This window comes from Podarcis erhardii (assembly GCF_964252035.2).
Source record: "Podarcis erhardii genome assembly, chromosome: 10".
Lineage (NCBI taxonomy): Eukaryota > Metazoa > Chordata > Lepidosauria > Squamata > Lacertidae > Podarcis > Podarcis erhardii.
In genome coordinates this window covers 27113505-27139831 of record NC_138500.1, presented here as the reverse complement: position 1 = coordinate 27139831, position 26327 = coordinate 27113505, and the positions used below count along the sequence as shown (strand labels likewise).

The 26327-nt window shown below is 42.9% G+C and overlaps 1 protein-coding gene and 1 long non-coding RNA gene across 2 annotated transcripts in view; one reads left to right on the top strand and one right to left on the bottom strand.

The window, feature by feature from the left end:
* Positions 1-2556: 2556 nt before the first annotated feature.
* Positions 2557-23099, bottom strand: LOC309351733. Its single transcript, XR_014160958.1, has 4 exons — positions 23044-23099; positions 9992-10087; positions 9280-9405; positions 2557-2670 (listed from the first exon to the last, which is right to left on the bottom strand). It is a non-coding gene; the product is annotated as an uncharacterized lncRNA (long non-coding RNA).
* Positions 15583-26327, top strand: part of LARGE1 (LARGE xylosyl- and glucuronyltransferase 1) — a 328203-nt gene continuing 317458 nt past the window's right edge. The window contains exon 1 of the mRNA XM_081879465.1: positions 15583-16674. The gene's annotated coding sequence lies outside the window, so the exon portion shown is untranslated. The remainder of the gene's footprint in view (positions 16675-26327) is intronic.

The window sequence follows — 26327 nt, the reverse complement described above, 5'->3', positions numbered from 1 at the left end:
ATAGTTAAAGCTGTGGCATCTGGAAAATAACTTAAACATTGATTTATTATTATTTATTATCCACCCTTCACCCTAAGGTTCCAGAATATGCCAGTGGGAACAGCTGAGCCTTCAAAGTATCTTAATTTTTTCACGGCTTTTCATTTGTGGATCTGTAGTTTGGGGCAGTGGCAGACAATTTCACCTAGGACTTTCACCAACAATCCACAATCCTCCAAAGAGTTGAAAGTCTTGTTACCCTTTAAGAGGCAAGTTCGCCAGTAGTGGGTGGTGTCTAGGAGATATGGCTTGGAGCAGGCTTCCTCAACCTCAGTCCTCCAGATGTTTTGAGACTACAATTCCCATCATCCTGACCACTGGTCCTGATAGCTAGGGATCATGGGAGTTGTAGGCCAAAAACATCAGGTGGGCCAAGGTTGAGGAAGCCTGGCTTGGAGGCAGAGGCTTAGGAGGCTTCATTTAATTTCCAGTCCTTGCTGGAGTAAGTAGCTCACTCAGAGCTCTCCATGGTACTGTAATAACACCATTTGCAGTTTGAGCAAGCCAATCTCAAAAATCCAAATGAATTATATTGTTGTTTTGGATACTGGCCCTGGTATCAGAGACTTCACTTTCAAAGATGATTTGTAGTGTTAAAAAGTGGTTTCCTTGCCTATTGCATCATAAACCAGTCTCTATACTGAACATTGCCTTTGACTCCCAGTGAGTTGCCAATTAAATTGTGCATCTTTAAGCTATAGATCTTGCACCATCCTTTGGAGTCTGGTTCAAGTGAGCTTAACAAAGATGGCAAAACCAGCGTCCTGCAGGGGCTCATTGGTTTCCACTTGGGCAATAATTTGTATTTTAAAAGCTGCACAAGAAAAAAAAATGGAAAAGTTCCTGGACATGCAACTATTACTCAAGTTCTGCCAGATGCAACCCAGTTTGAATCCTGAGCCTTCCTGCTTTAAGCACTAAACTGCAATATTCATACTGTGGTGTAGTAGCATTATTTTAATGGCTTCAAGGAAAGCCAGCCAGGTAACAGTGAAAACTGTAGAACTGAATATCTAGCTTCAGTTTCTGCCTTAGGAAGGGAAATTCTTTCTGATATTGCTCACCACACAGATTGGAATCTACACTTATAATAGCAGTTTGGGGAGCATAAAGTGTTTATATAAGGACTTGGATTTAGTTTCCCAGTCTCCCCCTTTCTGTGGAGAGCTTGTGGTTCCTCGTATATTATATTATTATATTATGTTATGTTATGTTATGTTATGTTATGTTATGTTATGTTATGTTATGTTATGTTATGTTATGTTATGTTATGTTATGTTATTATTATTCCAGGCAGAGAGCCTTCTCGGTAGTGGCACCCACCCTGTGGAACACCCTCCCATCAGATGTCAAGGAGATGAGTAACTATATAACCTTTAGAAGACACCTGAAGGCAGCCCTGAAGCTTTTAATGTGTAATGTTTTACTATGTTTTTTATATAAGTTGGAAGTCACCCAGAGTGTGGGTTACAAATTATAAAATTAGTAGTAGTAGTAGTAGTAGTAGTAGTAGACGACTGGGGCTGTGCACATGCAGCTCTGGCTATTGTACAAATGTAGAGTAGGAACCAAGCCCATGTATTAAAACAGGTATAAGAAGCCTATAGCTTCCCAGATGTTGTTGGACAGCAGCTCCCATCAACCCCAAGCAGTATAGCTAATAGTTAGGAATAATGGAAACTGTAGTCCTGCAACACCAGGAAGGTCATAGGTTTCATACCCCTAGACTGAAACACAATTTCCTTGAGTTCGGCAACAGTGGTGTTTGCTTAACTGATCAAAACAGCAGTTGGCTTTTCAGGGCAGGAGAGGGAGCTTGCACAATCCCATGTAATTTTTAAATTGAAGTGCTATCACACACTTTTCTCATAGATACCCAAACGTTCTGACAAGTTACATTGACTGTGACTACTTTACTTGTTATGTCTTGAAGATTCCACTCCTGGCAATTGTGCGCCTGCCTCTCCCTCTTGGTGCTGTTCCCTCACTTTTCTCAATACAGAATGACAGTGGAACCATAAATCAATGAGTGATGGGAAACTGAGCCATTAAAAAAGTGTACCATGACTTCAGAAAGATCTATTGATCATCTAGCCATGACCTTGAGCTCTTGGTTTCACAACAAAGACAAAAATTCAGTGCAGACTGTAAGTCCATTCAAACTCAGTAGCGCTGCAGACTGTAAGTCCATTCAAAACAGTTTCTTAGCATATGGTATTTTCTAGCATAGTTTAGGGAGGTCCTGACTATATTTTATGAGTACAGAAAATATTTTGTTTGTTGCTTGGCTAATATGGCAAAGGAAACAAGTTGTCACACTGGCATCACTTCTATCATGATTGGTTTGTTCCCCCAGTTACCTATACAAAATAGGACTACTGTACCCCATTCATTTCTCACAATGCATTACACTATTTGCTATGAGGATGGAGGAGGGAAGGAAATATATATGTTATATATGCTATCTTGAGCCCCATTAGAAGATTTACATCATTAATGACTACGACACACCTGTGGGGAGGGATGCCATCTTGTCCTTCACTTATCGCAGCAAAATGCCGTGCGTCAGCTTTGAAAGTTCATCCATTGGTATAGCCAAGTTCATCAGATCAGACCCCAGTAATTCTTGTCCTTTCAAGATCCACAGAATATAATAAAGTGGGGAAGGCAGAGAGAAAATCATAGGGTCTAGCAATGTTTGGAATCATAAAATGCCGGCAAATTGTTAAACACAAAAGCAGAGCTGTTTGATACTGACAGGCTAATTGCCATTGCCTTTGCTGCTATCATGTTGCTCGACCTAAGCACCAGCTTTTCCCAGCAACCGCTGATGAGGATGAAGAAGATTATCCCTTGGCACTGACAGTTTCACTGCTGAAAAGAGGTGACCTTTTCTTTCTCAGTGCTGTCAGGGATATCCCCAGCTCTGCATCCATACCTACTCAAAAGCTGACAAGACTATATAACAATTTATCTGGGGGGGAAGACTAGGCTCAACTCAAAGCTGGAAAAGGAAATGGATGGGCATCTCTAATTTACAGGTGTCTGTAAATGAGTTCATAACCTTCAGCATGAGACTCTTAATCTCAGGGCCGTGGGTTTGAGCCCTGTGTTGGGCAAAAAGATTCCTGCATTGCAGAGGGTTGGACTAGATGACTCTCATGGTGCCTTTCAACTCTACAATTTTATGATTCTATGATTCACAATTAATATGATGCCTCTTACAGTATATCTGCGTCCTCTCCTTCAAATATTTGTATGAAGATCTGCATTTTACATTTACAGTACGATGATATCACTGTAAAAGTCATGGCTTTCACCAGAGAATCCTGGCAACTGAGGTCTCTTAGGAGAACCCTTATAGTGCTATAGTTCCCAGCACACTTAACAAACTACAGCTCCCAGCATACTTTGGGGGAAACCACGGCTGTCAGAGTGGTATAAGAGTGCTTTAAATGTGTGGTGTAGATGTGGCCATCTACATTACAGACTATATTGGCCCCATCTGCACCATACATGTAAAGCACTATGATGCCACTTAAATAGTCGTGGCTTGCTCAAAAGAATCCTGGGAGATGTAGTTTGTTAAGGGTGCTGATAGTTAGGAGACCTTGATTTCTCTCACAGCGCTTCAACTTGCAGAGTGGTTTAACAATCAATCCCTCTTCCCTGGGAACTCTGTATGGCTGTTTCTTTATGAGTAGGCTAAGGAAGGACCATGATATACCGGTACTGAAGAACCAAAGTGGTAATGAACGTCCAGTGCACAGTTTGATACAGAACCTCTGACACATTAATCCAGCCCATCAGGAAACTGCACATGAACACATTCAATTAGAGTGGGCGGAAGTGCCACAGCATGCAAGCATAACTTGGGCAATTGAATATTTTCCTCTTGGCAGAATAGTCCTAATCAGCACACTGAGGAGGAGAGACAAGCTGTCTGTTCCAAGTGTTTTAAGGCAAGAATTGGACCTGGTGGTGTTTTGTTTTGTTTTAATCCACAATGCTTCTTTAGCTGTACATACAATTAGTTTCACCTTCACTCTTCTGTTGTCACACACATCCTCCAGGATCTCATTCTACCCATGTCTTCAGATCTTTTCTCGAGGCCCTGTTCCAAGTACACTACCCTTTTTAAGAGAGGTGCACTGTGCTTCAGCAAAGAACATGATATTTTCTGCAGTAGAGCCCCAACTTTGGAATTCAGACACCTGTCCAGTGCCAACATTGCAAGCTTTGCAACATCTGGCGAAGACCTCCCTATTTGCTCAAGCAAAGTTGGGGAAACTGTGACCCTCCAGATGTTGTTGATTTATGCCCCCCCATCATTCCTGACTATTGGCTGTGATATCTGGAATGGATGGGTGGTGCTGTGGGTTAAACCACAGAGCCTAGGACTTGCCAATCAGAAGGTCGGCAGTTCGATCCCTGCGACGGGACGAGCTCCCATTGCTCGGTCCCAGCTCCTGCCAACCTAGCAGTTCGAAAGCACGTCAAAGTGCAAGTAGATAAACAGGTACCGCTCCAGCGGGAAGGTAAACGGCGTTTCCGTGTGCTGCTCTGGTTCGCCAGAAGCGGCTTAATCATGCTGGCCACATGACTCGGAAGCTGTACGCTGGCTCCCTCAGCAATAAAGCGAGATGAGCACCACAACCCGAGTCGGCCACGACTGGACCTAATGGTCAAGGGTCCCTTTACCTTTACTTATCATTCCTGACCATTGGCTGTCATATCTGGAATGGATGGGAGTTAGAATCCAACAATGTATGGAGGGTCACAGGTTCCCTATCCTTGGGTTAAGTGGTTTTGGGAACTTTTCTCTATTCTGTTCCCCCCATCCCACCCCCAGATTTTCAGTCACTTCATTTTGCTTTATTTATCTGTTGGTTTAAACTAGTATAGGCTAGCACTACCACCTTAAAGAGGCAGCAGGTACAGAATCAGCTTCCAGGACCACGTATATATACTTGTGTTGATCTGCCCTACTCACCAACATAGCAGCTGCATTCTGCCCTGACTGCAGCTTCCAGACCAGGAGGGTTAAGATATATTTCAAATAAAAATGGGCTTCACCCAATTCAGTCCTTCCTCTATGGGCTTTGATGCAGCTATTAAATGTTGGCAGTGAATCCTCATTTTGGGTATCATAAATGCACTGGTTAGGTGCAGAAGGAGCCTGTGGCCAGGAGACTATTCATGATTAATTTGGTTGGGTGGCATTGGACTTGACAGATTGCTTAACAATATTTGTTATTTAAATGCCAGAGTAGCTTATTTTAGTATCTTAGTTTAGTGTGCTTGGCTCTGGGACTGATGCATTTGTTATAGGTATTCTCTGAATTTATATACCTGGCAGTAATTTCTACTGTCTGGCAGCCACTCTCTGTCAATGACTGAATGAGCCTTCTCTCAAAGAAGACACAATTCTTCCCTCAGACTAAAGCCAGTTCCTTTCTAATTAGCATCATGGTTCTGGGGTCTGTAATGGTAAACCTTTCTGAAGTTAATGAGGCAATTCTGGGAACAATTAAGCCTTCCATGTATAAAAGACACACAATTTTAATGGAAATGAAGTGTTCCATTTTGAGCAGGAGTAAAATCTTCATTCCTGCCTCAGCTATAGAATTGTCTGTAAATCTGGTTTTAAGATACAATATTAAACTGTGAGTTAAATATAGATACATCCTCTTATTTCTAGTATAGACAGGAAAGGAAGCGAATGTTAATTACAAATAGATGTGAACTAGTTCATGTTTTCCTCAGTGTCATTACTTGCTCACATTACATTACAGAGCAATAATTGGAGAATTCATTTATTTATCCTTAGCATCATGCAGCAAATGATATTATCATGCAGGATAAAACTTGTCCATGGTGCTGCCATGATGGAGGCTCATGGGAAGGATGTGGTGCTGAGTAAAACCAGGCAGTAAGTCAGATATTGGTTGGTAAGAGATGGCTGGGTATGGTTGGTGAGAATGTTTGAGAGTGTGGTTTCTGTATGAAGGATTGCTAAGAATGTGTTTGGGAGCTGCTCCTGGGCTGCGGAAATGTGGGTGAAGCTTCTATAAATGTGCCTTGTATATGTGGATTTTTAAATTGCAGTATAGTATTTCATTTTTATTTGCAATTTTTTTTTAATGCTTAAGAGTATATATTGTTTTCCTGTTAATTATGCTGCCCTAAATGTGGATCTTATATTTGATTGTCATTTGTAATGCTTTATTTTTACATTTGGTAAAGTTTTATCTGATATTTTAAGATAGGTTGTAAACTGCTTGAACATTTTCTTTGGATGGAGGAATGTAACACAAAGATTATATAAATAAAATGAATAAAAGTGTGTCAATTAGAAAGCAACAGAAATTGCAGTAAGGTATTAGCATTTTGTTCATGCACAAAGTAACAGCTCTTAACGAGAGCTGGTCCTAAAGCAGGATCCGTCCAATTTTTCCTAGTCTCTCTGGTCAAATCCACACCATACATTTAAAGCATGTGGCTTCCTCAAAAGAATCTTGGGAACTGCAGTTAACCCCTCACAAAACTACAATTCCACAATCATTAACAAACTACAGTTCCTATTATTCTTTGGGGGCCAAACAATGTGCTTTAAATGTATAGCATGCATGTGACCTTGTTCTATTGTACTTAAAGATAAGCCTGTAAAGATCAGTTTCCACACAACTGAAACTAGCTGCAATGGGCTTCTGCTGCTGGCTCTGACCCTTAGCAATGGGCCTAAAGGACAATTTCCCTGTGCGTCTTTACAATTTAAGAACATAAGAAGAGCCCCACTGATCTATCAAGTCCAGCACTCACAAAGAGAACTCAAAAGGAAAACCTGAGCACAACAGCACTTTCTCCACTTGTGATTCCTAGCAACTGGGATTCAGAGGTCTACTACCTCCGACACGGAAGACAGAGCTTAGCCACAGTGGCTACTAGCTATTGATGGCATCAACTTCCATGAATTGAACTTTTGTGATAAGAGCCTAATTTATCAGATGGAATGGAAATTCCAGTGTGGTTGTTCACTTGCTTGTTCCTCCTGTTTCCCACCTGCTTGTCTTGCTGCTCCTTCTTATCTGCTTCTTTTTACATTACTTCCCAGCCAACTTGTGGTGACATCCTTAGTGCATGACACCTAATATAATTAGGCAGCTTCCAGGTTCAGCTAGCTACTGTACTGACCACTATTTTAACTATCAAGTTCAATGGCATTGCATCCTTATCCCAAATGCAAACAGTCAGGAAATTTGGGGGAGCAGGAGCATGAGCTTTTCAGTGGTAGTCTTTGCAATATCACTGATAAAAATGTTTCATAGCTGTCTGTCTATTTCTTTCTGTTGCTCTCTCTCATACACCAGTTAAGCTTAGCCCCACATGACTGGAATACAAGGTACAATGGGCTCCCTCTGCAAGACTTTTGAGATGTGTTATAGTATCAGAGGGCAATATACCATACTGGTTAATTGGATTGTGTCAGCATAAGTGAATGAATCACTCCCATTCCCAAACACTCCCCTCCAGTCTTTGTTTAACAACATTTGCACTTTCCTGGGTCTCTGTTGCCATCATGCAATAGACCTATTTACTTTATGATGTGGGGCTTGGGCTTGCTTTCTGGAAGGATTACATTTGGTCTATTTTCTGTTGCAAAGCTTTCAGCTGTACTCTGATGGAAAGCTGTCCTGCTGATCCAAGTTAGGTAAGCCCTGCATGCCCCTGCTGTAAATGTAATTGTGTTCAGTGCAGTGGCAAAGTGGGAACTGGATGTTTAGTGCTTAGCACATTTCCTATGAAACACCTCACCACCACCTCCCAGCCTTACACACCTCCTGCATGCTCCCTCAGCCTTCTTCACGTTTCAAAGGGAAGAATCCAGCACTGCTTAGGACCTCTGCACAGGGCCTATTACCGCAAACAATACTCTTCTTGAATCATCGTATCACCAGAGACTTGGGTAGTTAAAATCAATGGTCCAATTCATAAGTTGTGAGGCTATGTGGTAAACCACATCCCCACGTTGGACTCTTGCACTGCCCCTGTAGTATACAAAAGCTCCCAGCACAAGGAATTGCCTTTATCACGTTCCATTATTGATCTGCTATGTGGAAAAGATATAAATGTAGCTGCAAAGACTGCACATTTCCCATGATGTTAAGGGGAGAGTGCTGTGTCCTGCTAGGGAGATTAATAATTTTATTGGTTCATATTCCCACACCCTAATGTTTTATATCACGTTATTCACATTTCTGCCATTTTTACCATATGTCAAAATAGGAATAATACTTTCCCTATGGAGAATGATGTAGTTCAGTAGGAAAATTCAGAATTCTAAGGTTGTTTCTCTCTCTGTGTGTATAATTTGAATTCAACCTGTGTCCATATTATTTAAGTTCCTTTTTGTAATTTTTATTCAGGTGTGTATCCCCCTTTGTTAAACTTTTGTTTTGCAATGGCCTGGTGATCAATTACCAATAAATGAATTTGAAATATGATTCCTTCAACTCTGGAGGTAAAGGAATTTCAAGCAGGGCCTCAGATGATGACCGGAGTGAGTGTGAAGGAACCTACAGAGGAAGGCAGTTACTAATTTGTGGAAGAACTTTCTCTCTGTTTGTTCAGTTCTTGTTTTGTTTTAGAAGATACACCCACGATACTGGACAGGAGAGAGAAATTTGCAGCCAACTGCCTGTTTAATTAGTACCAGGGTGGCCATGTGTCCTACTTTACAGAGGACATTAGTGAAGTGCAGCCAGGGGACAGTCCTCTGCTTGAAGTGCTGACTGGTCTAAGTCTGGTTTCAAAATAAATAACCATAAGCAGGATGAGCAGGGGCCTTGAAGTTGTCCATCAATAGCTGGCACCTGGGCAGCAGACTAAGCAGGTACACAGACCACCTGGTCCCAGTCTTCCACACCATGGTGAATTGTATTGTGTTACTATTTAATTTAGTCATTTCTAAATTTGCATTTATGCATATAAATTAACAGATGCATTTCCCCCCAGACTTGTGTTCTCTATTGTCCTCTTTTGGGGAAAGGTTTTTCTCTTGCTTAGCAATACATAAATGGCCACTCTAATTAGTAGACATGTAAGCATTGCATTGCAGGAGGTTGAACTAGATGGCCCTCAGGGTCCCTTCAAACTCTACAATTCTATGATTTGATGATTGGAAAATACATGTGCATATGTTCTCAAACCAAATTATAGGGAATCATAGTAATAGCTTACCAACCATGTAGCAAACCGCTGGATAATTCAGAAGCTGTTGGCTGCACAGGCAGATACAGATGATCAGAGCCCTTTCCAATTGACACTTTCTTTTGCCCTCTCATTTGCCAGCCACTCTAATTCACTCTATTTATTTAGAAAATTAATACAACATCTTAAGTCAAACATGGGTTCTAAAGGGCAGCATGCATAAACGTTCCAAGTATCAATACAATATTAAAACAATAAATATCAAATCAAGCAATGTCATAAAAATGGAGAGCTAATAAACCAAAACCATTCAGACAGCTAAAACCATATAGTAAAATTTAAAAGCCTGTGTAAAAAGCCTTGGTGTCTTAACCAGGTGCCAAAAGGAATACTCGGTCAGCGCCAGTCTTTATCCCCAATGTTAGAGGCAGTGTGCCTCGCCAGTAGCTGTGAATCACAAGTGAAGAAATTAATGCCCCCAATGGTTCTTTTGCAGCCATGAGTTTATCTGCTCCACATCCAACACCACATGTGCCAAATAAAAATTGCACCTGGACTTAATTTAATCTGATATATATTATCATCTGCAAGCAATGCTCTTCTGCATTCCACATAAGACCAAAAAAAACCCCCAGTCTCTATAGAAAAGTGTAAATGGATAAGAGTCTGATATCAGAGAGAGACATATTCAAAGAAACCAGTGGGGGGACATTTCAACCTCTCAGGACATTGTGTTACTCACCTTTAGGGGACTATTCTTGAAGACGAAACTTCAAATAGAGTTTCCAGTATAAAACCACTGAAATACAACTTCTCAAGAAGTTCTATCACCTGGGCCCTGAAACGAGATAATGGGTTTTTATCACTGCAAATGTTCATTGGCTTATCAATGCCAGGATACTTGTACCATCATCCACACTGCTTTGTAAATGGTCACCATGATGATTTGCATAAAACACATTTAATATAACCGTAATAGTTTGGACTTTTTGCATTTCATTTCTCTGTTATCTAACAGTCCCTCTCTCCAGCAACCACCATATAGATACCTACCTGCCAGTTTATATACCTGATTAAGCAGATTGTAGTCTGAAAGCTTGGACTGTAATACATTTGTTATGGTTTAAGGTGCTACAAGACTTTGTTGATTTTCCTGGAATATACTTACATTGCTGCCCCTCTCCTCTGAAAATTGTTTTGTGGTTGTTGGTTTTAAATTGATTTCTTGTTCAATTATGTTTGTAATGCTTTCTCATTTATGTGTGGGAAGGGTTAACAATGTTTTGATCCCTATCTCCAACCATCTGCAGAGAGTAGGAGATTTAATTTCAACACCTTTTGAAAGTAAAATGAATTCAGCCAGCCATGTTTTATAGGTGCTAGCTACACAACTTTTTTCCCCCTGCCTAAAAAAAATAATTAAAAGATTACAGCTGAAATGGTACATCTCATAGGGTTCTGGTAATAGAAAGCTCATTTCATAATTTGACTCTAATTGTATTGACAATAAAGTTTGGAGGAGGCAAAGAAATATGCTTCCCTCCACTCAAAATACAGGGAAAGAGCCATGGATCATAAGAGCTCAGCACTAGAATCTGTTTTCATTGCTCCTAGATTAGTACAGGGATGAGTTACTAATACAGAAGCTGCCTCTGCGCATGTGCAAAGCAAAGTACAAGTGTGTCACAAGCAAAAAAAAAAAGGAGGGTGAAGTTACCATGCAACATCTGAGTAAATTGCATGGACATGATCTGGCTGCACAAGTAATTTCTCTTGGGTAAATGCAACAAAGAGTTGGAAGCAGGGTTAAGCATGCATAAGCCTATAGGGCAGCTTATGACATATATTTGCATATGGTGCTGCCTTCCTTTTTTTTGCTATGGTGGGGGAGCATATCTTTAGTCCAGAAGGGAGAGAAGGATCATAGCAGTGTGGAATATATTTCCTTTATCTCCTGATAGAACCCCATTAACATACCCAACTATCATGCATTATTATCTTGAGAACCAGCAGGGCAGAATCCTGCCACCTACCTCTTCGTGCTCCCTGTTACCTTGATGAAACGGGTTGAATTTGGAAGCTCCCTTAACATTTACACTGCAGAATAATTTGCTTGCATTTTAACTAGCCTGAAGGATTATGCATGGTGAGAGGAACCACATTAAACTAGTTGTGCGATTCAGATGGGGCCCCGACTGGATTGAAGATCCCAAGACCAGATTGTGGCTGAATTCACATAATCTATTTACAACACTATGATACCACTTTAAACAGCCATGAATTCCTATAAAGATTTTTTGGAAAGTGTGTTTGTTTATGGGTGCTGAAAGTTGTTAGAGGCCCTCTAGTCCTCTCAGCCACAATTTTCAGAGTGCTTTAACAATCAATCCCTCTTCCTGGGGAACTCTGGAAACCGTAGCTCTATGAGGAGAACAGGATTCTCCTGACAAATCTCAGTACCCTTAGCAAACTATGGTTCCTAGGATTCTGTTTAAAGTGTTTAAAGTGGTATAATGCTTTAAATGTATGGTGTGACTATGGCCTGTATTAGTAATCAGGACCTGATCCTCTGCCCCATTGCCCCAGTCCCCAAATCAGTGTCCAAGTCACAACCTCTTCAGATCTCTTCAGATGGTTGCTTATTGACCCATTGCTAAGTGCCAGCGGATACAAACCCAATGAAAGTAATCAGTCCCCAGGAGTAAAAGTATGGCCTATGAAGTTGACAAGAGTAGTTCTTTTATTTCATATGCAAGTCACACAACTTGTATATTATCATGTAAGATTGTTTGCTTTATTGTCTAAGTAAATGCCAATTAAGTGAGAAGCAGTTTTTTCCCCCTTTTGCTTTTATTGCACGCATTTGGTAGCTTTTATGGTGACTCACAATTCAATAAATAGAGCAGCAAATCATTACTTTCTGCCTTAGTCTGATGATTGATTTGCTTTTCCTGGGGAAAGCTTCTTTATGGCTCTTGTTGCCTAGACTAATGGAGGAACTTCAATCTTTTAAGCCAAATTCATTTGTGGTTAAATACCAGTGGTTAACCATCTACTCTTTATTTCCTTTGCCACATCCTAGACTACTTCAAACATTATGTAAATGTGAGGGATTTTCAATGGTTAAAATATACATACTCATGAAACATTCTGCCACTTCCCATATCTTGAATTGATTCTCCCAGGCACAATTAGAAACAAGATAGAAAAATACTTTAACTTCCACAAAAGTCAGTCTATTTGGTTCAGCAGAAGTTCTCCAGGGTTTTAGACCTTTGTCTTTTCCAGCCCCACCTGGAGTTACCAGGTACTAAACCTGGGACTTGCTTCATGCAAAGCACCCCTTGAAACACAGTCTTTTCCCACATGGTACAAACTTACAGCTATAACATTTCCTTTTTCAAGAGGCTTGGTTGTTGTTCATATTTTGGTGTCTAGCTGACTATACTATTTGGAGATGGAAAGTGAGGACACTTGCCCCAGTGATCCTGTTTTTTTTTGTTGTTGTTGTTTTTTTTGCTTCATGTAATGCATTAAAGTGGCTAAAGTATTTTAGATCTCTTGAAACTCATTCAGATACACCCATCTATGCCTTCTCCTTTGGCCTGTGATTTCATTCTAGACAATTGGAATGTGGCTATGTTAAAAGGCTATGCTAAAAGACTGCTTAAGTGACAGCCTTGTTCCTTAGTACAGAATAATTATCTAGGGTAGGGTGCTTGCAGTTGTCCTCCTAGCTTGAGAAAAGAACTGCCAGCATATCATACAGTGTTTCTCCAAATCATCATTTCTTGTTGGAACTCAGCAGCTATTGTAGATTTGCCAAGATATTTTTCATATGGTTTTCCGGGGTGTCATTGCATGTCAACCGTCCCAGTCCATAACAGTTAAATGATATCACTGCCATGTTGAGCTTTATGGTATACTTCAGTTCATCTGATATAACTCTGACTGTAAAGCATTCAGCAGTGGGCACTGCTGGAGGCAGGATATTAGACTTGATGGACGAATGCCTTGATGCGGTATGGCAAATGCTATCTTCCCTTAAGTAAACAGTTCTGAAGTTCAAGATATTTTGGTAGACTTTGCTGCAAAATATTATTTTTAAAGCTCCTATATTTCTTTAAACCTTCAATAAAACACTCCTCACTCCTAAGCAAGCCACCCTATTTAAGTGGCTGTTGCGAGGAAACAACTTAATATTTGAAGTATCTGTGGTAGTCTAAAGCATTCCGAAGATGTCATTCCTCCCCATAATTTTCTGTTACCGCTCTGGAAAGTTGTTTTTTTAAAAAAGCAGCAGTGAATGTTTAGTTGTATCATTCTCTCCCATGAATATTTACATTATTATTCATGGCATATATGCTCACACCTCCACCGTCCATGTGAAAAGGGTGGATGGGCTAAATGGAAACAACTCAGAGGGTTTTAAAAAATAAACTGTTATTTGTTAAGTGCTTCTCTCAGCTGCTTAAAATGTTTTGTTCTCTTTATGCTTAACTCCTTGGGCTATTCTCAAACAAAGGCTCTTTCTTAATAGGTTGATTTATGGCAATAATCCACTTTGCATCCCCCTAATGGAGTGGAAGAAATGAGTTAGAAGAATGCTGTACTTTGCAGACAGGTGCCCCTCGTCCACACATGTTGAAAAATAAGGTGTCACAAGAACAAACTCTGCTACATTTTTATTCATATTTATTTTTATTTTTGAAGAAATTAGTTCAAGGAAGTGGCATTAAAATCTGACATGTTAATGGGACCAGGACATTAGATATTATTTTAATATGTGGAATATTGACATTTTGATGGCAGCATAATTATTAGATGTTATTTTGTTGCACTGAAACATCATGCACCTGTGAGCCATATGGGATTAACCCGTTACAGTGGTACCTCAGATTACATATGCTTCAGGTTACAGACTCCGCTAACCCAGAAATAGTGCTTCAGGTTAAGAACTTTGCTTCAGGATGAGAACAGAAATCATGCTCTGGCAGCACGGCAGCAGCAGGAGGCCCCATTAGTTAAAGTGGTGCTTCAGGTTAAGAACAGTTTCAGGTTAAGAACGGACCTCCGGAACGAATTAAGTACTTAACCCGAGTTACCACTGTACATCTTTAATGAGGAAACGGAGGGAGGGAAAGAAGTCCAACTCTACAGCTGTGAGTAACAAACATGAAAGGGAAGGGATCTCGATTTGAAACCGAGGTCAGACTAGTTCAGGGCATAGCTGTCAACTTTCCCCTTTTCTTGCGAGCAATCCTATTCGGAATAATGGAATTTCCCTTTACAAAAGGGAAACGTTGACAGCTATGGTTCAGGGAAAATTTTAGCAGTCCACTCCTAAGACACCTATATTTACTTTGCTGGAAAAGAGAGTCCAATGGAAGGGTGGCTAGGTTCAATCTCTGGTATCTCCAGGTTAAAGGATCAGGTGATGGGAAACCCTCTGCGGGGGACAAGAGTAGCTGGAAGTCCAGCAGAATAAGGAGTCGCCCGCACGCTGCCCTGCCTGCTGCTGCTGGGACTCCCCGGGGCTGATGGGAGTTGTAGTCCACGACATCTGGAGGGCTCCTCATTGACTTTGTCCTCCGCCTTTGTCCCTGGAAGTGCACCGAGCGCTGGCAACACTTAGCCAGGACTAGACACAGGGCACCTGAGCGCCGCGCGAGTCTGCACAACAGGCTCGGGCTCGCCAAGCTCATGAGGGGCTGAGGGCGCTAACTTCGCCGCGTTGTCCCCATGGAAACTGCGGAAGACCGCAGCGAGCTCGGCGGCGCTAAAACTGCGCCCCCGCTTTCAAAGCCCTTTGTGCCGGGCTCCCTCTTGGCCCCAGAACTTGCACAGGGCCTCCCCCCGCTCCGGAACACGCGAAGGCGTCGTCGTGTGAACGGCTCCAGGGAGGGTTTTCCAATCTCATCCCTCCCCTGTGTAACTCCGGCCGGCCCAGCAGAGCGCAAGAGGCCGAGGAAGGCGGGTACTTCGCGGGGTTTCTCCGGACTTTTTCCTCAGCGAGGCACCGCCTCCGCCGGGAGGTGCGAGAAGCGGGACAGAGAAGAAGCGGGAGAGCGGGGAAAAGGCTCGCCCTCCGGCTCTTTCCCCTCAGTCTAGCCACCGCGGCGAAGGGAAATACCCTCTCCGCGAGCTCCGCTCCCTTCCCCTCTCTCTGCCTCTCTCCTCAGTGAGGCGACAAGCGAGGGGAGGGCGGCTGGAAGGGGGCGGGCTCTGCAGCAGGGGGCCGCTCCTGGTTGGGCCCTGGCTCGCCGCCCGTCACAGGGCGGCGTGTGTGTGTCGGCGGGCTGGCCCCGCCTCGGCTCCTCGCCGCCCATCCCCTCCGCTGCACAGACAGACATGACACAGATCCTCAGTGGCTGCAGCTGCCGCTGAGCGAGCAGCCACTTCCTTGGGCTGGGGCGGGCGCGAGGGCGCGCAGCCTGCTGGCAACGGGAGCTGAGGCGGAGCGGCGGCGCCTTAGTCGGCTTCCCCCTCAGCGAGCAAGACAGAGAGAGAAGCAGCCCGCCTGCCTGCCTGCCTGCCTGCCTGCCAGTAGCCACACTAGGGGCCAGCCTCGCTTAGCGCCGCCCGGAGCCCGCCTGCCTGCCATCCCTCCGGACGGGGGGCAGCCCGGCTCTCCCGGAGCGCCGAAGCCGGCTGCCGAAGTGGTGGCACTTGGAGAGCCGGCGGGGCGGCGCGGCGCTGCTGGGAAGGAGAGCGAGTGATTGAAGCGCCGCCGCCAAGGCAGCCCGAGCGGCACCCAGCGGCCACGCAGACCGGGCTGCCTCGCCGCCGCCGCCGCCTCTTCGTCGTCCGCGACCTTCTTGAGGGGCTTCCCCACACCAGCCTCTCCGAGCCCCGTCCGGGCCTGGGTTTCCCCCGCCCGGCGAGCTTGCAGGCCCCGGGGAGGCCGCAGCGGAGCTAACGGGACGTGCCCCTCCCCGGGCCAACCCGAGGGGGCCTGGGCGCAGCGCGAGGCGCCCGGCGGGCCACGGGGGTTGCCTCCCCCCCCCCAGGACAGCATGGGGGAAGGAGGAGCCGGCAGGCCCTGAGCAGGCGACCGGGGAGGGGGGCTCCCGGTTCTCCCTCCTCCTCCTCCTCCTGCTTCTCTCTCCCCCCCCCCTTCCTCCGCTGCTCGCACGCAGATCGGACCAGCTGAGCTGCCCTATAGTCTGGGACCGCCGGAGAGATCCTCCGAAAGCGCTGGATCGGCGCCTGCTTTTCTCGCGCAGCCTGAACCATCGCTCCCTCCGCCCCCCCCCCCCCCGCGAGTAAATTAGATTGGTAGAAAGAAGGGGATCTGCGTCTGTTCCGGGTGCCTTTGGTTCCGAGAAGGAGCCCAACAGCTGCCCGGCTTAGAAGCGGCCAGCCTCACAGGGGATCCCCCCTCCCTTGGCAAAGCACCTCTCCGCAGCAGCAACAACAGAGAAGGTAAGAGGCTGTTTGGGGCTTGGGCGGTGATGCTGAGCCGGGTATTGCTCTGTGAGAAAGAAGAGGGGGAGCATCTTCCGTCTCTTCTTTCTTTCTTTCTCCTCCGTATTCCCCTTTAAATAAGCGCGGCCCGATCCGACGCCCATTTTACGTGAAAGAAAGTCCCGTTTTGTTCACTGGAGTTCATCCCCAAGTAGGCGTGGATGGAATTCCAGCCTCACTTCTTCTTCTTCTGCTGCTGCCTCGTTTTGTGTGTTGTTCTTCCTGACGAATTGGGCTTCTTTTCGAGATACACAATCGCAGCCATCTCTCAAGAGCCGCGCTCCTTTCTGTGCAGCCCATTGTTGTTTGCACGGTTACTCCGAAGCAAGCCTCCCAGATTTCCGTGAATGTTGGTAGGATCGCAGTTGTCTTGAGCCGGTCGAAGGAATGCACCACCGCCAGTTATCTCCATTGGCGGTGGCTAAAAGGAGACCGGGTTTGATTTGGAAGGCAAGTCATTTGTCTAGGACTGGATTCATTCTCATACACTTTGCTCAAAAAATAGTTATGATGCTTATTGCACGACCAAAACATACAAAAGTCAGGAAGATGGCAGTTGCCACCTGCATTCACTTCACTGATGTGCAAAGGATTTCCTTAAAGTCACAGAGACCTCAGTAAGCAAAGAAGTGGGCTATTGACTTTATTTACTTTTAAGTGGTACTTGCTGTTCAGAAAGGGTGTCATTTGGGTGTTGGTACTCAAAAACAGACCATCTTCAAAGTGAAGCTTTAAGACCCCCATGAAAGTAAAGAACAAAATGTTTGATGGAACTGAATCCTCTCAACATCACTGTTGAGTTGTGTGTAACTTGTGAAAAGTATCCAGGGTGGAATGGACAGAAGAACCTGTTCAGAGCTTATGGATAAACTGTTGTCTGTTGAGGTCTCAGTATGTGTGTGTGGATCTTAGCCACCAAGTAGAGGAACAGATTTTGTGGTTGGGGAGAAAAAGGAGGCAGATAGGCTCTCTTTGAACCTTACCATGTATGCTGAGGAGTCAATTACTACTTGCTTCAATTCTTGAACCATTCTACTAGCATAGGTCATTAGGATTGCAGCCTTAGGGATTTTGTTTTGTTTTGTTTAATGTGTGGAGAGATGAGAATCTTGGACAGCAAAACCATCAAAGCTAGCCCTGGGCAGGAGATATTGATGAAGAACTGTGCTTAAATGTGCAGCCCTGTGTATCTTGAAAACTTGCCTATTCCGCAGGCTAAAAGGTCTTTGTTGTATACCTTGTATAATAGATTTTTTTTAAAAGCGTTTCTGCTGTATCAACAAATAATTGCTGTGTATCTGCATGGGGGGCATGAGGAAGGAGGGAGGGAGAGTAATGAGCATGTTTGAAAGGTCACTTCAACATTTCAAGAAGCAAGCTTTCTGGCTGGTTTGACTTAAGCGATTAGGTTCAATAAGGAGTTGTCACATTATCAGCTGTGTCCACTTCTTCTCCAGGATGAATGGGCTGTAAACATTATTTCAGTCCTCTCTGAATTTATTAAAGTCAATGCCCTCTTAATAGACAATCTGGTTAAATGGGACACTTTCAAGGAACAGATTGCTTTCAGCTAGATGGCTGTTTAATTGGGGCGGATTCTTCCCTTGTACTGCTTTAGGTTTGGTGTCTTGGACAGATTTCTGCTGTTATCAGTCTGTGTGAATTGTGTCATTTAGTTCATTTAGCTGATCTCCTTGGGGAACAAATAAACAACTTAGTGACTCTGTAGAGATAATATGAAGTTTGGCAGTGCTTCATGTAAGTGCTGTTGGAGAGGTTCCTGGTTCATATTATGTATTCCAGAGCCCATCTGATATGCTTCTCTTCTGAGCATTACCTCAAATTGGGGGTGGGGGGTGGGGGCTTTCCTTTTTCTGTCTTGCCTTCATTTAAAAAAGAAGAAACAACAACTACTGGGCAGGTGTGCTGTTGCCAGCTAGCAACCAAAGGCTTCCTTCCTGGTTGACTGATGTTAGAGGCATATGTGAAAATGGATTAATTAAACTGCAGCAGAATTTTGAGTAGTTGGCACTGTGTGCATGTATAGAATTGCACTTTGTCTTGTATAGAATTTGGTTAGTATGGGACCTGTGAGAACTTGGCAGAGGGGTGTCTAATGCAAGGTGTAAAAAATGCATTTCGCATATTAAAAAGTGCTACATAAATTGGGCACAGCTTCAGTGTAGCTGGGATCGGGTATATCAAACTTTGCATGGGCTGCACATTGTTTGGTCTTTGGACAGAACAGCTCAAGTAATGCTGCCTTTTTTAGTCTGTTCCTATGCATGTTTATTTGGAAATACATTCAACTGAAATAATTGGGAGTTACTACCAAGTAAATGTGTGTTAGGATTATGGATATTAGACTTACTGCATTAGCTAACAAATGCTTAGAATGGGGCATGCCATCCACTATGCCAGAGCTCATTACAAATCATGATGTTATGCCAGTGTTGCAGGCAAATGTGCCAATGCAGATGTTTTGAGTTGGGGAGTCATTATTCAGTCTCTCCCCCCCCCACTCCAAATTATTACTTGAAAGTGGAATGGAGAGGGGTTTGGCAAGGGCACAAATTCTAAACCCAGAGTCTTAGTACATCATTTGCAAAATGCCAATTGATCAATGCTTCCTGCCTAATGGAATCTTTCACAGATGCTTTTTCTTTCTCAAACTGAGTTGGAGAGAACTGAAATGGCCATTGGATTGGACCTCAGTAGTTTGAGTCTGGATCTTAATTCTGGAATAGGTTCTTAGGCAAGTCACACAATGTTTATTGTCCTAGCCTTAATACACCTTTAACCACCCTCTAATATTTACTTACTTTTCAATATTGCTTCATGTTTTTATAAAGAACCATTCTTTCAAGCATACATATGCAGTGGAGATTCTAAATTATGCACCTTACTAACTGTATGTACCTGAGAGTAACAGCTAAATCAGAGTAAGTGTATGATATATACATGTGTACCTTCTTGAAACTTGGTTTCCTGTCTGTTGATGGTGACTCCCACAGGAAAGGGGACTTGTACATGTGATTGAGTTAAACTTAAAATGTCATATAAATGACTATTTATTGACAGTTTTGCACCTAAGAAGTACAGGAACTTTGATAAATTAACCTAAGGTTGCTTACACTTTCAAGAGGTGCTCTGCTGGAAATGGCAATATTTTAACTTAACACAGAAATAGTGCTGAGTGTGTTGCTATTTGTATTCTTCAGCCTCTTACTTCAGCAATATGCTAGAGGGACTAGTATTGCTACTGCCTCAGCCCCTGCCCGCCCGCCCCAGTGTTGGAAACCTAGATACTGTCACAATAAGCTGCTATAATAAGCGAGCGTACCAAGCCCTTATTGCCAAGAGGTCTTGTGCTTAAGACAAATTGGTATCTGTAAACACTCTTGCAGCAGAGGAAAATACCTTAACTAAACCCAAGGAGATCGGAATGCTGAGGTGTGATATTGAGCATGAAGTACCAAATGGTAACTTGCCAAGCATTTAGATGCAGTCTCTCAAGGTGTGTGTGTTTCTAAGGACTCAGAACTGACTGCGGGACAGGCCTTGGCAACTACAAATCTATAATAACACAAACAGATCTGAAGTTTAAACTTTCCAGGTCTTGGATTGTCCTGCTGTTTTGGTTGTCTGTGGTGGTTTACAAATCCTGTGGTCAGCAGGGCTTAGTGGCCATGTAAAATCCACAATGAACTTACTGCAGAGTCATTCATGGGCTAGTAGCTTTGGGGGGGTGTGAGAACCCACAAATTAGTTAATGGATATTAAAGCTGGATCCTCACATTGCCTTTGTTACTTTCATATATCCTGTCTGGAATGTGTGCTGTGGCTGAACATCTCCACTGATGTAACCCATTAGCAAATACTGTTCCTCTAATATACTTTGGAAATGCGTAGGGAAGAATATACTAGTGATAGAGGGCTTAAACTAATCGGCAAGGGTCTGGCTGCTCTCCTCTGTTTTCACATAAGATATTATGGATTTTGGGTTGCATTATACAGAAGGATAATAATCCTTTCAGATGTTGGAGTATGTGTGAAAGAGAGCTAGGAATAGCACTGAATATTAAAAAGCCAGATACCGTCTGCAAGCTATTGAACTTTTCTGGAATTCTAAAGAGTGTCCTCTCAATAAACTGCAGCACAGAAGAAGGTAGAATTTATACTCCGTGAGCTTGTAACAAAATATTTGTGTCCTTTTCTGGCACAGAATGATAATTGTAAGTACATTTTCACCTAGGTAAGGTCATTCTCTTGACAGATAAATTGTGTTGGTGCACAGAACATCTCTCCTGTGAGTTTTCTTGAGCATATGTTGCTTTGTACATCTCTTGTGGAAATGAAGCGTTCTTATAAATTCTGTACCAAGATGCAGTGCGTTACGAAGCCTGCCTAACCTGCACAGGGATATTCTTGTTCATTTTGACAGGAGTAATTGCATGTTGCTCTTCAGAATCCAGTCCTTTTTAATGAATATTTTTCCTTTCTTGTAACCCAGATTTCAATGCAAACTGGCTTCGGAAAGTGAGTAGCTTTTTGCTTGGTGATTCAAAAGCTGATGGCTGCTGGTGGTAGGAATTCATCACCTACTATAAAAACTGTTCAAAGCGGCTTATGAAAGGAAAACAGCAATGCATCACAAAATCAACAATCACAAAACAATTTTGTAGCAGGAATAAAAAAAGTAGGAACATAATAGCAAATGTAACAACATACAAAGAAAACATTTTGATACTATGAATGTAACAGCATTACATTGGCAACATTACAATTCCTGAAAGTAGCAAAAAAAATTAACAAGTTGCACATTCTCTCTAGAAACAAGTTGCACCTTCTTTATAGAAACATCCCTCCTATGATGTTACTTATAAACAATGTTAGAAATTCACATATATCAGCTAGGTGCCCAATGGCTCCTTAAACTAGGGTTACAGTCACCAAAACTGAATGCATAGTTTCCATTTTGGGGCAAGATGGCTCGAAAGTCATATTTTTCAATATGACTTTTTGGTTCCTGAAATTCATTCTGATTGTGCAGATAAAACATAACAGATTCTACAGGATTTGTTGCTAGTCAAGATCCAAGCATCCTCAGGCACGCACCTCCACATGGTGTAGACGTCAGGCACCATCCTGGTGCCCAGGCATCTTCATTTGGTCTCAAGTGGCCCCAAGCCAGGTGCAAAATGCACCTGGTGAATTTCAAACGCTGCTCACAGTCCCTCCCCTACAGCAACCTATTACAAGGAAAAGTGATAGTCTGTAAGATGAGAGATTATTGGGGGGGGGGGTTGTTCTTAATTTCATTATGTATTTTGTGTTTGTTATACTGTAATTTTATGTTGTGAACCACCCTGAGATCTATGGATGAAGGGTGATGTACACATTTAATAAATAATAATCACTACTATTTCCTTTTGGTGGTTGCTGCTTGAAATGTACTATCCTGTGCCCATTTGCACAGATGTTTACAGTGGGACCTAATTGTGAATAAGCATGAATAGGATTAAGCTGCATGTCTACTGTCCTCATATAATGATGGGCATATAATTATATGCAACCATGGAATGAACAAAAACATTGTAAATAGTTGTGCCTGTCCCTTAGAAAAAGCCAATAGCCAGTATATGGTTACAATACATTTAATAGGACCACCCAGAATGGCAAAGTCATGTGTGTGTTGTTGTTTTTTGAAAAATGTAGTTTGTTTTTTTTAAATGTCATTTCATGCATTACTTTCAGGGAGGAAGGGGGCAGCTTTGGGGGGAATTGCCCCAGGGGCTTCATTTGTGGCTTCATTTCCATTTTGGACCTAATTGCCTTAGTTTGGCCTTGGGGAAGCATTAAGTGTGTAAAGTATATAGAAGTGCAGTGTTCTTCAATGAATGGTTTGACCTTGTGTGTGGAATCCTTTCTCCCAGTGGTGAACCACTAGATAGAAAAAACTATGGAAGCTAGATGCTCACCTTAATGGTAGGGCAAATCCCAGTCAATGTGAATGTATTGTGCATTAATTGCATTTCCTGCTCCTCTGGCTTCATTTCCATTTTGGACCTAATTCGGTTTTTTGGCTGCTCCTTATTTATACCATTAAGACAAATCCAAATTTTGTTAAACTCCCCAAGAGGCTTTAAAGCAGGTCTGTTGCTGGAAATCTCTAGTATAATTTCCTAGAGCTCAGGCTTCTTGGTCAGTCTCATCAGGAATGTTAATAACCACTCATTGCTAGTCAATTGTGGTTGTGCTGAGTGTTTGCCCACGTATTCTGGAGTGAGAAGGGGATTTTTAAGTTTCAACAAACTCTTTGCTTACATTACATGTTGATAGTTGCTGCATCCCACAATCTGCAGCTGATGTTTTTGTTTGTTTGTTTGTTTTTTAAGTGACTTATTCCTGAGAATATTCCTGCCAATCAAGGTTCATGTAGGCAGTGTGATGACATGGTACAGCCAATCATATTCGACAATATGATGATGTCACAAAGCCAAGTCAGAGAGAGGGCAGGAAACATTGTCAGGAGCGTTTTTCAACCAGAATGCTGTTGGGTATTCTAAGTTTAGAAAAGTAAACTAAGGGGGACACATGAGGTTTATAAAATCAGGAAGAGTATGGAAAAAGTGCACAAGAGCCCCCCCCCCCCCGTATAGCATTAGAACTCTGGATCATACGATTAAATTTGTTGGTAGGAGATTCAGGACAGACAAAAAAGGACCTGTGGAATTCACTAACATATGATGTGATGATGTTTTAACCAAAGGTTATAAAAAATCATGGGTAGATACTTTTATTAATGGTTTATTAGCAATGGTGTCTAAATGTGATTTCCATGTTCAGAAGCACTGTATCTGAAAATAACAGATGCTGAGATGCACACAATGAGGAACTGCTGGTGCCTCCATGCCCTGCTCATGACTTTCCCAAAAACATTTGGCTTTCTTTCTGATAAGATGGCAGTCTTTAAAAAAACACAAAAAACTTTGGTACATTTTAATTAATCTTTGTGAAGTGTCTTGGAGATGAAAAGTATTGTGTAAAATGCTGTGTTTTCATTTTAAGCAAATTATTTTTGATTCAAGAGGCTTGAAACTAGTCATGATGTTTATTAAGAGCTTTGGTTTATTCCTGGTAGCGTTTGTTGCAATTGCAGACTTTGGAATACAATTTTAAGGTGTATAAAAGACCTGGTTCTGAAGGCAGAACTCAAAGAAACCACTACAGCCATATTTGTGATTTCTGTTTGCCTGACTGATGTCCACCTTCTCCTCAGCCGCTTCGCTGATATGACTCATGCTGATAAGCTCTCCAAGGTCCACCAGCTGCTTCAGCTCCTTCATAGCTCATACATGGGCACAGAAGGATAAAACCTGTGGATAGCAGGCAGTGATTTGTCTCTGTTCACTTAAAGCATTGCCTCCAGTTTCCCAGAGATGGCTTTTTCATACATAACTCCAGTGCTCGAAAGCTTGCACTGGCAAATTGATCATACAGGCTGGCCCAAAACTTTTTTGGGGGAGACTCTTTAAGTCAATGCCAGCTTAAATGAGAGAAAATACTTTTTAGAGTAATTCACAGATGGCACTACACACCTGCATAATAATAATAATAATAATAATAATAATAATAATAATAATAATAAATTTTATTTGTATCCCTCCCACCCTCCCCAGCCGAAGCCAGGCTCAGAGTGGCTAACAACAGTAAAATGATAAAACATTCTAAAATCATTTCATTATAAAATTAATTCAAATCAGATTAATGGCAATCATTGGGCTAGAGTTCTGTGAGGATTGCCAAAGGAGGGAGTCAGGCTGTGCCCTGGCCAAAGGCCTGGTGGAACAGCTCTGTCTTGCAGGCCCTGTGGAAAGATGTCAAGTCCCTCAGGGCCCTAGTCTCTTGTAACAGAGCGTTCCACCAGATCGGAGCCACAGCCGGAAAAGCCCTGGCTCTGGTTGAGGCCAGCCTAACCTCTCTGTGGCCTGGGACCTCCAAGATGTTTTTGTTTGAAGACCGTAAGTTCCTCTGGGGGGCCATACCAGCAGAGGCGATCCCGTAGGTACAAGGGTCCTAGGCTGTATAGGGCTTTGAAGGTTAAAACCAGACCTTAAACCTGATCCTGTACTCCACCGGGAGCCAGTGCAGCTGGTATAGCACCAGGTGAATGTGATGGTGTTTCCTGCTTGGCAGGGGGTTGGACTCGATGGCCCTTGTGGTCTCTTCCAACTCTATGATTCTATGATTCTATGATCTCGCAGCGAGGACCCTGTAAGGAGTCTCGCCGCAGCATTCTGCACCCGCTGGAGTTTCTGGGTCAGTCTCAAAGGTTAAACTCTTATTCTTATTTATTGCTTTTATCTTATGCCCTTCAAGTCACTTAGGGTGGCATACGCAGCCCTTTCTCTTATTTTACGTTCCCAGCAACCTTGTGATGTACGGTAGGCTGAGACAGCATGGTCTAAGCTCATCAAATGAGCTTTGTGGCTGAAGGCACATTTGAACCCAGATCTCACTGGATCAGGTCAGTATTCTAATCACTGCACTGCACTGAGAAGCTGAATATATGGAGATTGAAAACAGACAAAATAAAGCACTTCTTCACACAGTGCATACTTAAACTCTCACCAGAGGCGGTGATGGCCACCAACCTGGATGGTTTTAAAAGAGGATTGGACAAATTCATGGAGGAGAAGGGTACCAGTGGCTCCTAGCCATGCTAGATAGGTTCTTCCTCTGCTGTCGGAAACACTATGCTTCTGAATACTAGTTCCTGGAAACTGCAGGATGTTTCCCTTGGACATATGGTTGGCCACTGTGAGAACAGGATGCTGGTATAGATGGGACACAGGCCTGATCCAGCTTGGTCTTACATTCTTATGCCCTTCATTTGCTTTCTCATCACCTCTCTTTCCTATCACTGATTCCCTGTTACTTTTAGTAAACATCTTACTTGATTTGGATGGTATCCCACATGGAGCCAACAGGATCCCAGCATTCTCCAGGCCCTGGAGTTTAGGTGGAGTCTGCCCACTAGCCTTGATAAATTCTCTCAATGGCTTAATAGCTCGTGGAATAGTGGCTTGACTGTGGCCACTGTGACAATGACTGTCCTCAGGCATCCTCCGAGCACAAGTTTAGGTGCGTGACTATGACTTTCTTGTACCAGCAGGCATTATTAAGGTAGTGTTTGGTTTTATGATACATTTTTCTTGTTTTCTTGCTCTGTTTTCAATATATTGTTTTTGCATGCACTGCTTAGAAATGTCTTATAGAAATAAGTGGCTCTGGTTCACAAGGGGCCTGAAGCAAAAGTAAGTGGAAGGGAGATAGCCAGAATCCAGTAAGGAATGTACAGCCTGGGCTTTGTGTTCTTTATGCTTAAAAAAAGAGAGAAAAATCTGTATTGAGAGAATGCAGATGCTGCACCATTAGAAAATCAGTTTTGCAACCTGAATAAATCTTTCCTTCTAACTCCTAGAAATCTAGCTCCCCAACTCTGGCTTCTGATATTTCAGTAGATGACATTTCGCATTTTTAACCTGATCTCTGCAATCACAATGGTTTGGAATCTTTAAAAGAAAAGAAAAAACCTAATAAGCAAA